Consider the following 13,768-nt stretch of genomic DNA (forward strand, 5'->3'; position numbering starts at 1 on the left):
ACATACTGTGTATAATACACAGGACAATACACCTCACTGTAAACACTGTGTATAATACACAGGACAATACACCGCACCATACACACTGTGTATAATACACAGGGCAATGCACCTCACTGTTCACACTGTGTATAATACAGAGGACAATACACCGCACCGTACACACTGTGTATACTACACAGGTTAATACACCACACCCTACACACTGTGTATAATACACAGGACAATACACCACACCGTTCACACTGTATAATACACAGGACAATACACCACACCGTAAACACTGTGTATTATGCACAGGACAATACACCACACCGTACACACTGTGTATAATACACAGGACAATACACTGCACCGTACACACTGTGTATTATAAACAGGTCGATACACCACACCGGACACACTGTGTATAATACACAGGACAATGCACCGCGCTGTACACACTGTGTATAATACACAGGACAATACACCGCACCGTGCACACTGTGTATAATACACAGGACAATACACCACACAATACGCACTGTGTATAATACACAGGACAATACACCACACAATACACACTGTGTATAATAAAAAGAACAATACACCACACAATACACACTGTGTATAATACACTGGACAATACACCGCACCATACACACTGTGTATAATAAACAGGACAATACACCGCACCGTACACACTGTGTATAATAAACAGGACAATACACCGCACCATACACACTGTGTATAATAGACAGGACAATACACCACACAATACACACAGTGTATAATACACAGGACAATACACCACACAATACACACTGTGTATAATACACAGGACAATACACCACACAATACGCACTGTGTATAATACACAGGACAATACACCACACAATACACACTGTGTATAATACACAGGACAATACACCGCACCGTACACACTGTGTATAATACACAGGACAATACACCACACAATACACACTGTGTATAATACACAGGACAATACACCACACAATATACACTGTGTATAATACACAGGACAATACACACTGTTGTATAATACACAGGACAATACACCACACAATACACACTGTGTATAATACACAGGACAAAACACCACACAATACACACTGTGTATAAAACACAGGACAATACACCATGCAATACACACTGTGTATAATACACAGGACAATACACCACACCATACACACTGTGTATAATACACAGGACAATACACCACACATTACACACTGTGTCTAATACACAGGACAAGGCACCACAAAATACACACTGTGTATAATACACAGGACAATTCACCGCACCATACACACTGTGTATAATACACAAGACAATACACCACACAATACACACTGTTTATAATACACAGGACAATACACCACACCATACACACTGTGTATAATACACAGGACAATACACCGCACAGTACACACTGTGTATAATACACAGGACAATACACCGCACTGTACATACAGTGTATAATACACAGGACAATACACCGCACCATACACATTGTGTATAATACACAGGACAATACACTGCCCAGTACACACTGTGTATAATACACAGAACAATACACCACACAATACACTGTGTATAACACACAGGACAATACACTGCACCATACACAATGTGTATAATAGACAGGACAATACACTGCACAGTACACAATGTGTATAATACACAGGACGATACAACACAAATTACACACTGTGTATAATACATAGGACAATACACTACACAATACACACTGTGTATAATACACAGGACAATACACCGCACCGTGCACACTGTGTATAATACACATGACAATACACCACACCGTACACACTGTGTATGAAACACAGGACAATACACCGCACTGTACACACTGTGTATAATAGACAGGACAATACACCAAACAATACACACAGTGTATAATACTCAGGACAATACACCGCACAATACACACTGAGTATAATACACAGGACAATACAAGACACAATACGCACTGTGTATAATACACAGGACAATACACCACACAATACACACTGTGTATAATACACAGGACAATACACTGCACCGTACACAATGTGTATAATACACAGGACAATACACCACACAATACACACTGTGTATAATACACAGGACAATACACCACGCAATGCACACTGTGTATAATACACAGGACAATACACACTGTGTATAATACACAGGGCAATTCACCACACAATACACACTGTGTATAATATACAGGACAATACACCACACAATACACACTGTGTATAAAACACAGGACAATACACCACACAATACACACTGTGTATATTACACAGGACAATACACCACACCATACACACTGTGTATAATACATAGGACAATACACCACACAATACACACTGTGTCTAATACACAGGACAATGCACCACAAAATACACACTGTGTATAATACACAGGACAATACACCGCACCGTACACACTGTGTATAATACACAAGACAATACACCACACAATACACACTGTTTATAATACACAGGACAATACACCACACCGTACACACTGTGTATAATACACAGGACAATACAGCGCACATTACACACTTTGTATAATACACAGGACAATACACCGCACCGTACATACAGTGTATAATACACAGGACAATACACCGCACCGTACACCATGTGTGTAATACACAGGACAATACACCGCACCGTGCACAGTGTGTATAATACACTGGACAATACACCACACAATACACACTGTGTTTAATACACAGGACAATACACCACACCGTACAAACTGTGTATAATACACAGGACCATACACCACACCATGCACACTGTGTATAATACACAGGATAATACACCACACCTTACACACTGTGTATAATACACAGGACAAAACACCGCACCGTACACACTGTGTATAATACACAGAACAATACAACACACAATACACACTGTGTATAATGCACAGGACAATACACCACACAATACACACTGAGTATAATACACAGGACAATACACCACACAATACGCACTGTGTATAATACACAGGGCAATACACCACACAATACACACTGTGTATAATACACAGGACAATACACCGCACCGTACACACTGTGTATAATACACAGGACAATACACCACACAATACACACTGTGTATAATACACAGGACAATACACCACACAATACACACTGTGTATAATACACAGGACAATACACACTGTTGTATAATAGACAGGACAATAAACCACACAATACACACTGTGTATAATACACAGGACAATACACCACACAATACACACTGTGTATAAAACACAGGACAATACACCACACAATACACACTGTGTATAATACTCAGGACAATACACCACACCATACACACTGTGTATAATACACAGGACAATACACCACACAATACACACTGTGTCTAATGCACAGGACAAGGCACCACGAAATACACACTGTGTATAATACACAGGACAATACACCACATCATACACACTGTGTATAATACACAGGACAATACAACGCACAGTACACACTGTGTATAATACACAGGACAATACACCGCACTGTACATACAGTGTATAACACACAGGACAATACACTGCACCGTACACAATGTGAATAATAGACAGGACAATACACTGCACAGTACACACTGTGTATAATACACAGGACAATACAACACAAATTACACACTGTGTATAATACATAGGACAATACACTGCACAGTACACACTGTGTATAATACACAGGACAATACAGCGCACCATACACACTTTGTATAAAACACAGGACAATACACCACACAAAAGAACTGTGCATAATACAGAGGACAATACACCACACAATACACACTGTGCATAATACACAGGACAATACTCCACACAATATAAACCGTGTATAATACACAGGACAATACACCGCACTGTACACACTGTGTATAATACACAGTACAATACACCACCCAATACACACTGTATAATACACAGGACAATACACCTCACAATACACACTGTGTATAATACACAGGACAATACACTGCACAGTACACACTGTGTATAATACACAGAACAATACACCACGCAATACACACCGTTTATAATACACAGGACAATACATCACACAATACACACTGTGTATAATACACAGAATAATACACCACACAATACATACTGTGTATAATACACAGGACAATACACCACACAAAACACACTGTGTATAATAAACAGGACAATACACTACACAATACACACTGTGTATAATACACAGGACAATACACCGCACCATGCACACTGTGTATAATACACATGACAATACACCGCACCGTACACACTGTGTATGAAACACAGGACAATACACCGCACCGTACGCACTGTGTATAATAGACAGCACAATACACCAAACAATACACACAGTGTATAATACACAGGACAATACACCACACAATACACACTGAGTATAATACACAGGACAATACACCGCACAATACGCACTGTGTATAATACACAGGACAATACACCACACAATACACACTGTGTATAATACACAGGACAATACACCGCACCGTACACACTGTGTATAATACACAGGACAATACACCACGCAATACACACTGTGTATAATACACAGGACAATACACACTGTGTATAATACACAGGGCAATTCACCACACAATACACACTGTGTATAAAACACAGGACAATACACCACACAATACACACTGTGTATATTACACAGGACAATACACCACACCATACACACTGTGTATAATACATAGGACAATACACCACACAATACACACTGTGTCTAATACACAGGACAATGCACCACAAAATACACACTGTGTATAATACACAGGACAATACACCGCACCGTACACACTGTGTATAATACACAAGACAGTACACCACACAATACACACTGTTTATAATACACAGGACAATACACCACACCGTACACACTGTGTATAATACACAGGACAATACACTGCACAGTACACACTGTGTATAATACACAGGACAATACACCGCACCGTACATACAGTGTATAATACACAGGACAATACACCGCACCATACACAATGTGTGTAATACACAGGGCAATACACCGCACCGTGCACAGTGTGTATAATACACTGGACAATACACCACACAATACACACTGTGTTTAATACACAGGACAATACACCACACCGTACACACTGTGTATAATACACAGGACAATACACCACACCATACACACTGTGTATTATACACAGGACAATACACCACACCTTACACACTGTGTATAATACACAGGACAAAGCACCGCACCGTACACACTGTGTATAATACATAGAACAATACAACACACAATACACACTGTGTATAACGCACAGGACAATACACCACACCGTACGCACTTTTTATAATACACAAGACAATACACCTCACCATACACTCTGTTTATAATACACAGGACAATACACCACACCGTACACACTGTGTATAATACACAGGACAATACACCGCATCGTACACACTGTGTGTAATACACAGGACAATACACCGCACCGTACACACTGTGTATAATACACAGGACAATACACCACACCGTACACACTGTGTATAATACACAGGACAATACACCACACAATTCACTTCACTGGTTGGAGTCATATCTAGCACAAAGGAAGATGGTTGTGGTTGTTGGAGGTCAGTCATCTCAGCTCCAGGACATCACTGCAGGAGTTCCTCAGGGTAGTGTCCTCCGCCCAACCGTCTTCAGCCGCTTCATCAATGACCTTCCTTCCATCATAAGGTCAGCATTTCACCATCAGGGGTGGGGGGTGTGGGGCCCGCTCGCCACCGTGTAAAATGACGCGGGATGATGTTGGGCGGAACCCCCGACGTCATCTCGCCCCATTTAAATTTTCAGGAAGGCAGGGGTGCAGCAAAATAAGCTGAGGGCCCGCTGACCTGTCAATGGCCAATTGAGGCTTTTGACAGGATCAGTTAAGCCATTAAAGGACCTGCCCGTCCAACCTTATGGTTGCCGGGTTGGCCAGGAGCCCTAGTGGCAACTAGAAAAAGTATGAAGCCTCATCCAGCGGCGGGATGAGATTTCATGTAGGGTTTTAAAAACTGTCATAAAGTTGTGATGGAAATTATGAAGGGACCTGTAAGATTTTTTTTTCTCTGTTTTTAATATTTTTGAAAAGCCAAGGTGATCTCCCTGAGGCTGCACCTAGCCTCAGGGAGCTGTGCCTTGTTTCATGTGTGAAAGAGCACAGGCCCTGACTCTCCCTCCTCCGTCCACCCACACAGGTAGAGCTGAGCGCTACCGGCCGCGCTTTACGCTGGGTGAGCCTTAATTGGCCTGACCATGTATAATGGCGGTGGGGCCCGCTTCTCCAGCGGGGATCAGCTCCCTGTCCACTGGAGATTGGGTCAGACCCACCCACCCGACAGGCAGGAAATTCTGCCCATAAGGTCAGAAGTGGGGATGTTCGCTGATGATTGCACAATGTTCAGCGCCATTCACAACTCCTCAGATACTGAAGCAGTCCATGTCCAAATGCAGCAAGACCTGGACACTATCCAGACTTGGGCTGACAAGTGGCAAATAACATTCACGCTACACAAGTGCCAGGCAATGACCATCTCCAACAAGAGAGAATCCAACCATCACCCCCTGATGTTCAATGGCATTACCATCACTGAATCCCCCACTATCAACAATCTGGGGGTTACCATTGACCAGAAACTGAACTGGACTAGCCATATAAATACTGTGGCTACAAGAGCAGGTCAGAGGCTTGGAATCGTGTGATGAGTAACTCACCTCCTGTCTCCCCAAAGCCTGTCCACCATCTACAAGGCACAAGTCAGGAGTGGGATGGAATACTCCCCACTTGCCTGGATGAGTGCAGCTCCCACAACACTCAAGAAGCCCAACACCATCCAGGACAAAACAGCCCCACTTGATTGGCACCACATCCACAAACATTCACCCCCTCCAGCACTGACACACAGTAGCAGCAGTGTGTACCATCTACAAGATGCAGGAATTCACCAAGGCTCCTTCAACAACACCTTCCAACCCCACAACCACTACCATCTGGAAGGACAAGGCAGCAGATACATGGGAACACCACCAACTGGAAGTTCCTCTCCAAGTCACTCACCATCCTGACTTGGAAATATATCACCGTTCCTTCACTGTCACTGGATCCAAATCCTGGAGCTCCCTCCCTAACAGCACTGTGGGTGTACCTACACCACATGGACTGCAGCGGTTCAAGAAGGCAGCTCACCACCACCTTCTCAAGGGGCAACTAGGGATGGGCAATAAATGCTGGCCCAGCCAGCGACACCCACATCTCATGAATGAATAAAACATTTTTAAAATGCATTGTAGAGACAATATATAATATACAGGGCAATACACAGCTCTGTACACACTGTGTAATACACAGGACCATTCACAGCTCTGTACACAATGTATAATAAACAGGGCCATACACAGGGTCATACACAGCTCTGTACACAATGTATAATACACAGAATCATACACAGCTCTGTACACACTGTATCATACACAGGACCATACACAGCTCTGTACACATTGTATAATACACAGGGCAATACACAGCTCTGTACACATTGTATAATACACAGGGCCATACAAAGCTCTGTACACACTGTATCATACACAGGGCAATACACAGCTCTGTACACACTGTATTATACACAGGGCCATACACAGCTCTGTACACACTGTATAATACACAGGGCGATACACAGTGCTGTACACACTGTATAATACACAGGACTATACACAGCTCTGTACACATTGTATAATACACAGCACCATACACAGCTCTGTACACACTGTATAATACACAGGGCCATACACAGCTCTGTAAACACTGTATAATACACAGGACTATACACAGCTCTGTACACATTGTATAATACACAGCACCATACACAGCTCTGTACACACTGTATAATACACAGGGCCATACACAGCTCTGTACACACTGTATAATACACAGGACTATACACAGCTCTGTACACACCATAATACACAGGACCATACACAGCTCTGTATATACTGTATCATACACAGGACCATACACAGCTCTGTACACACTGCCTACAACACAGGACTATAAACAGCTCTGTACATACTGTATAATACACAGGGCCATACACAGCTCTGTACACACTGTATCATACACAGGACCATAAAAAGATCTGTACACACTGTATCATAAACAGGACCATACACAGCTCTGTACACACTGTATAATACACAGGGCCATACACAGCTCTGTACACACTGTATCATACACAGGACCATACACAGCTCTGTACACACTGTATAATACACAGTACCATACACAGCTCTGTACACACTGTATAATACACAGCACCATACACAGCTCTGTGCACACTGTCGCACACACAGGGCCATACACAGCTCTGTACGCACTTTATAATACACAGGACCATACACAGCTCTGTACACACTTCATAATACACAGTACCATACACAGCTCTGTACACACTGTATAATACACAGGGCCATACACAGCTCTGTACACACTGTATAATACACAGAATCATACACAGCTCTGTACACACTGTATCATACACAGGACCATACACAGCTCTGTACACATTGTATAATACACAGGGCAATACACAGCTCTGTACACACTGTATAATACACAGGGCCATACACAGCTCTGTACACACTGTATCATACACAGGGCAATACACAGCTCTGTACACACTGTATAATACACAGGGCAATACACAGTGCTGTACACACTGTATAATACACAGGACTATACACAGCTCTGTACACATTGTATAATACACAGCACCATACACAGCTCTGTACACACTGTATAATACACAGGGCCATACACAGCTCTGTAAACACTGTATAATACACAGGACTATACACAGCTCTGTACACATTGTATAATACACAGCACCATACACAGCTCTGTACACACTGTATAACACACAGGACTATACACAGCTCTGTACACACCATAATACACAGGACCATACACAGCTCTGTATATACTGTATCATACACAGGACCATACACAGCTCTGTACACACTGCCTAAAACACAGGACTATAAACAGCTCTGTACATACTGTATAATACACAGGGCCATACACAGCTCTGTACACACTGTATCATACACAGGACCATAAAAAGATCTGTACACACTGTATCATAAACAGGACCATACACAGCTCTGTACACACTGTATAATACACAGGGCCATACACAGCTCTGTACACACTGTATAATACACAGTACCATACACAGCTCTGTACACACTGTATAATACACAGCACCATACACAGCTCTGTGCACACTGTCGCACACACAGGGCCATACACAGTTTGTACGCACTTTATAATACACAGGACTATACACAGCTCTGTACACACTTCATAATACACAGTACCATACACAGCTCTGTACACACTGTATAATACACAGGGCCATACACAGCTCTGTACACACTGTATCATACACAGGACCATACACAGCTCTGTACACACTGTATAATACACAGTACCATACACAGCTCTGTACACACTGTATAATACACAGCACCATACACAGCTCTGTGCACACCGTCGCACACACAGGACCATACACAGCTCTGTACGCACTTTATAATACACAGGACCATACACAGCTCTGTACACACTTCATAATACACAGTACCATACACAGCTCTGTACAGACTGTATCATACATGGGACAATACACAGCTTTGTACACACTCTATATTACCTAGGAATTACACTGATCTGTACACACTATGTGTATTATACAGGACAATAATCTGTACTTTACACACTTTCTATAATATAGTGGGCAAAATACGGTACCATAGATACTGTGTAAAGTATACAGGATACAGAGGACTCCTGACCACTCGGTACAGTCCAAATATAATGCAGAGGACTGCAAACCACTCGGTATAATACAGAGAAATTTAGAAACATAGAAAATAGGAAGATAAGAAATAGGAACAGGAGGAGGCCATTCAGCCCCTCGACCCTGCTCCACCATTCAATAAGACCATGGCTGATTTTATTGTGTTTCAGTTTCCACATTCCCATCTATCCCCGATAACCTTTGATTCCCTTGCCTAACAAGAATCTATCTACATCTGCCTTAAAAACATTCAGTAACCCCACCTCCAACACCTTCTGAGGCAGAGAATTCCAAAGTTGCACAACCCTCTGAGAATAAAATTCTCCTGATCTCTGCCCTAAAAGGGCGACCCCTAATTTTAAAACAGGGACCCCTAGTTCTGGACACACCCACAAGAGGAAACATCCTTTCCACATCCACCTTGTCAAGGCCATTCAGGATCTTGTAAACTTCAATCAAATCACCCCTCACTCTGCTAAACTCCAGTGGAAACAAGCCCAGTCTGTCCAAGCTTTCCTCATAAGACAACCCACTCATTCCAAGTATCAATCTAGTAAACCTCCTCTGAACCGTCTCCAATGCATTTATATCCTTCCTTAAATAAGGAGACCAAAACTGCACACAGTATTCGAGGTGTGGACTCACCAATGTCCTGTATAACTGAAGCATAACAATTCCTCTCGTAATAAAGGATAGCATTCCATTGGCCTTCTTAATTACTTGCTGTACCTGCAAACTAACTTTGTGAGACTCATGTACTAGAACACCCAGATCCCTCTGCACCTCAGAATTATGCGGTCCTTTCTCCACTTAAGTAAGCCATTTGAGTGTGGGGAGTGTTGGGAGTTAACAGGAATATAGTGCGAGTTAGGGACAGTATAGTCAGGGGGATCGTCCCTGTTCTCTGGAGCAAAGAGTGAAGTCCAGGCAGCTGTGTCCAGCAGCTGTGTCCAGCAGCTGTATCCAGGCAGCTGGGTCCAGGCAGCTGTGTTGCCTGCCCAGTGCCAGGGATTGGGACATCTGCTCAGGGCTGGGAAGGGACTTGCAGTGGGTGGGGGAGGATTCGGTGGTTGTGGCCCACGTATGACATAGATAGGACTAGGAAAGAAGATCTATAACCCTGGAAAGTATGAGGTGATACACTTTGGAAGGAGTAATTTGACAAGGAAGTATTCAATGAACGGCATGACACTAGGAATTTCTGAGGAATAAAGGGACCTTAGTGTGTGTGTTCATAGATCTCTGAAGGCGGAGGGGCATGTTAGTGGGGTGGTGAAAAAGTCATATGGGACAGTTGTCTTTATCAATCGAGGCATAGATTACAAAAATAGGGAGGTCATGTTGGAGTTGTATAGAACCTTGGTGAGGCCACAGCTGGAGTACTGTGTGCAGTTCTGGTCGCCACATTATAGGAAGGATGTGATTGCACTGGACAGGGTGCAGAGGAGATTCACCAGGATGTTGCCTGGGATGAAACATTTAAGTTATGAAGAGAGGTTGGATAGACTTGGGTTGTTTTCGTTGGAGCAGAGAAGACTGAGGGGGGACCTGATCGAGGTGTACAAGATTATGAGGGGCATGGACAGGGTGGATAGGGAGCAGCTGTTCCCCTTAGTTGAAGGGTCAGTCACAAGGGGACATAAGTTCAAGGTGAGGGGCAGGAGGTTTAGGGGGGATATGAGGTAAAACTTTTTTACCCAGAGGGTGGTGACGGTCGGGAATGTGCTGCCTGGGAGGGTGGTGGAGGCGGGTTGCCTCACATCCTTTAAAAAGTACTTGGATGAGCACTTGGCACATCATAACATTCAAGGCAATGGGCCAAGTGCTGGTAAATGGGATTAGGGAGGTAGGTCAGGTGTTTCTCACGTGTCGGTGCAGACTCGATGGGCTGAAGGGCCTCTTCTGTACTGTGATTTTGTGATTCTGATTCTTTATAGAAAGCGTGAGCAGCTGGGGGCTAAATTAAAAAGCAGAACCTTAAAGGGAATAATCTCTGGATTATTCCCTGAGCCACGAGCAAATTGGTGTCAGGTAAATAAGATTAGAGAGTTAAATACATGACTCAAATATTGGTGTGGGAGAAATGGGTTTCGGTCCATAGGGCACTGGCACTAATACTCGGGAAAGTGGGAGCTGCACCACTGGGGATCAGACTTCACCTGGACCTCACTGAGACCACTGTCCTGGTGAGTTATATAACTCGGGCATTAGACACGTTTTAAACTAAATAGTTGCGGGGAGGGATCATGTGAGGGAAGATGTGGGGAGATGGTAGCAGAGGGGTATTGTCACTGGGCTAGTGACCCAGGCTAATCCCCTGGGGACCTGTGTTCACAGCTGGTGAATTTCAATTCAATTAATAAATCTGGAATTTAAAAAAAAAAATACTCACAGTCATGGTGACCATGAAACTATTGTCGATTGGTGTAAAAACCCAACTGGTTCACTAATGTCCTTTAGGGAAGGAAATCTGCTGTCCTTACCTGGTCTGGCCTACATGTGACTCCAGACCCACAGCAATGTGGTTGACTCTTAACTGCCCTTGAAATAGAAACATAGAAACTAGGAGCAGGAGTAGGCCATTTGGCCCTTCAATCCTGCTCTGCCATTCATTATAATCATGGCTGATCATCCAACTCAATAACCTGCTCCCGCTTTCACCCCATACCCTTTGATCCCTTTCGCCCCAAGAGCTATATCTAACTCCTTCTTGAAAACATACAATGTTTTGGCCTCAACTACTTTCTGTGGTAGCGAATTCCACAGACTCACCACTCTCTGGGTGAAGAAATTTCTCCTCATCTCAGTCCTAAATAGTTTACCCCATATCCTCAGACTGTGACCCCTGGTTCTGGACTCCCCCACCATCGGTAACATCCTTCCTGCATCTAACCTGTCTGGTCCTGTTAGAATTTTATAGGTTTCTATGAGATCCCCTCTCATTCTTCTGAACTCCAGCGAATATAATCCTAACCAACTCAATCTCTCCTCATGTGTCAGTCCCGCCATCCCAGGAATCAGTCTGGTAAACCTTCACTGCACTCCCTCTATAGCAAGTACATCCTTCCTCAGATAAGGAGACCAAAACTGCACACAATATTCCAGGTGTGGTCTCGCCAAGGCCCTGTACAACTGCAGCAAGACATCCCTGTTCCTGTACTCGAATCCTCTCGCCATGAAGGCCAACATACCATTTGCCTTCTTTACCACCTGCTGCACCTGCATGCTTACCTTCAGCGACTGGTGTACAAGGACACCCAGGTCTCGTTGCACATTCCCCTCTCTCAATTTATAGCCATTCAGATAATAATCTGCCTTCCTGTTTTTGCTACCAAAGTGTATAACCTCACATTTATCCACATTATACTGCATCAGCCATGCATTTGCCCACTCACTCAGCTCATCCAAATCACACTGAAGCATCTCTGCATCCTCCTCACAGCTCACCCTCCCACCCAGCTTTGTGTCATCTGCAAATTTGGAGATATTACATTTAGTTCCCTCATCTAAATCATTAATATATATTGTGAATATCTGGGGTCCCAGCACCGATCCCTGCAGTACCCCACTAATCACTGCCTGCCATTCGGAAAAACACCCAGTTATTCCTACTCTTTGCTTCCTGTCTGCCAACCAGTTTTCTATCCATCTCAATACACTAACCCCAATCTCATGTGCTTTAATTTTACACGTTAATTTCTTATGTGGGACTTTGTCGAAAGCCTTCTGAAAGTGCAAATAAACCACATCCACTGGTTCCCACTCATCAACTCTACTAGTTACATCCTCGAAAAATTCCAGTAGATTTGTCAAG

At 43.3% G+C, this 13,768-nt stretch overlaps 1 protein-coding gene across 1 annotated transcript in view; it reads left to right on the top strand.

Moving 5' to 3' along the window:
- The window catches only part of zgc:153738 (uncharacterized protein LOC558115 homolog), a 263,841-nt gene that overhangs the window by 20,300 nt on the left and 229,773 nt on the right, over positions 1 to 13,768 (top strand). The window lies entirely within an intron of this gene.

Source organism: Carcharodon carcharias, chromosome 6 (assembly GCF_017639515.1).
Source record: "Carcharodon carcharias isolate sCarCar2 chromosome 6, sCarCar2.pri, whole genome shotgun sequence".
Classification (NCBI taxonomy): Eukaryota; Metazoa; Chordata; class Chondrichthyes; order Lamniformes; family Lamnidae; genus Carcharodon; species Carcharodon carcharias.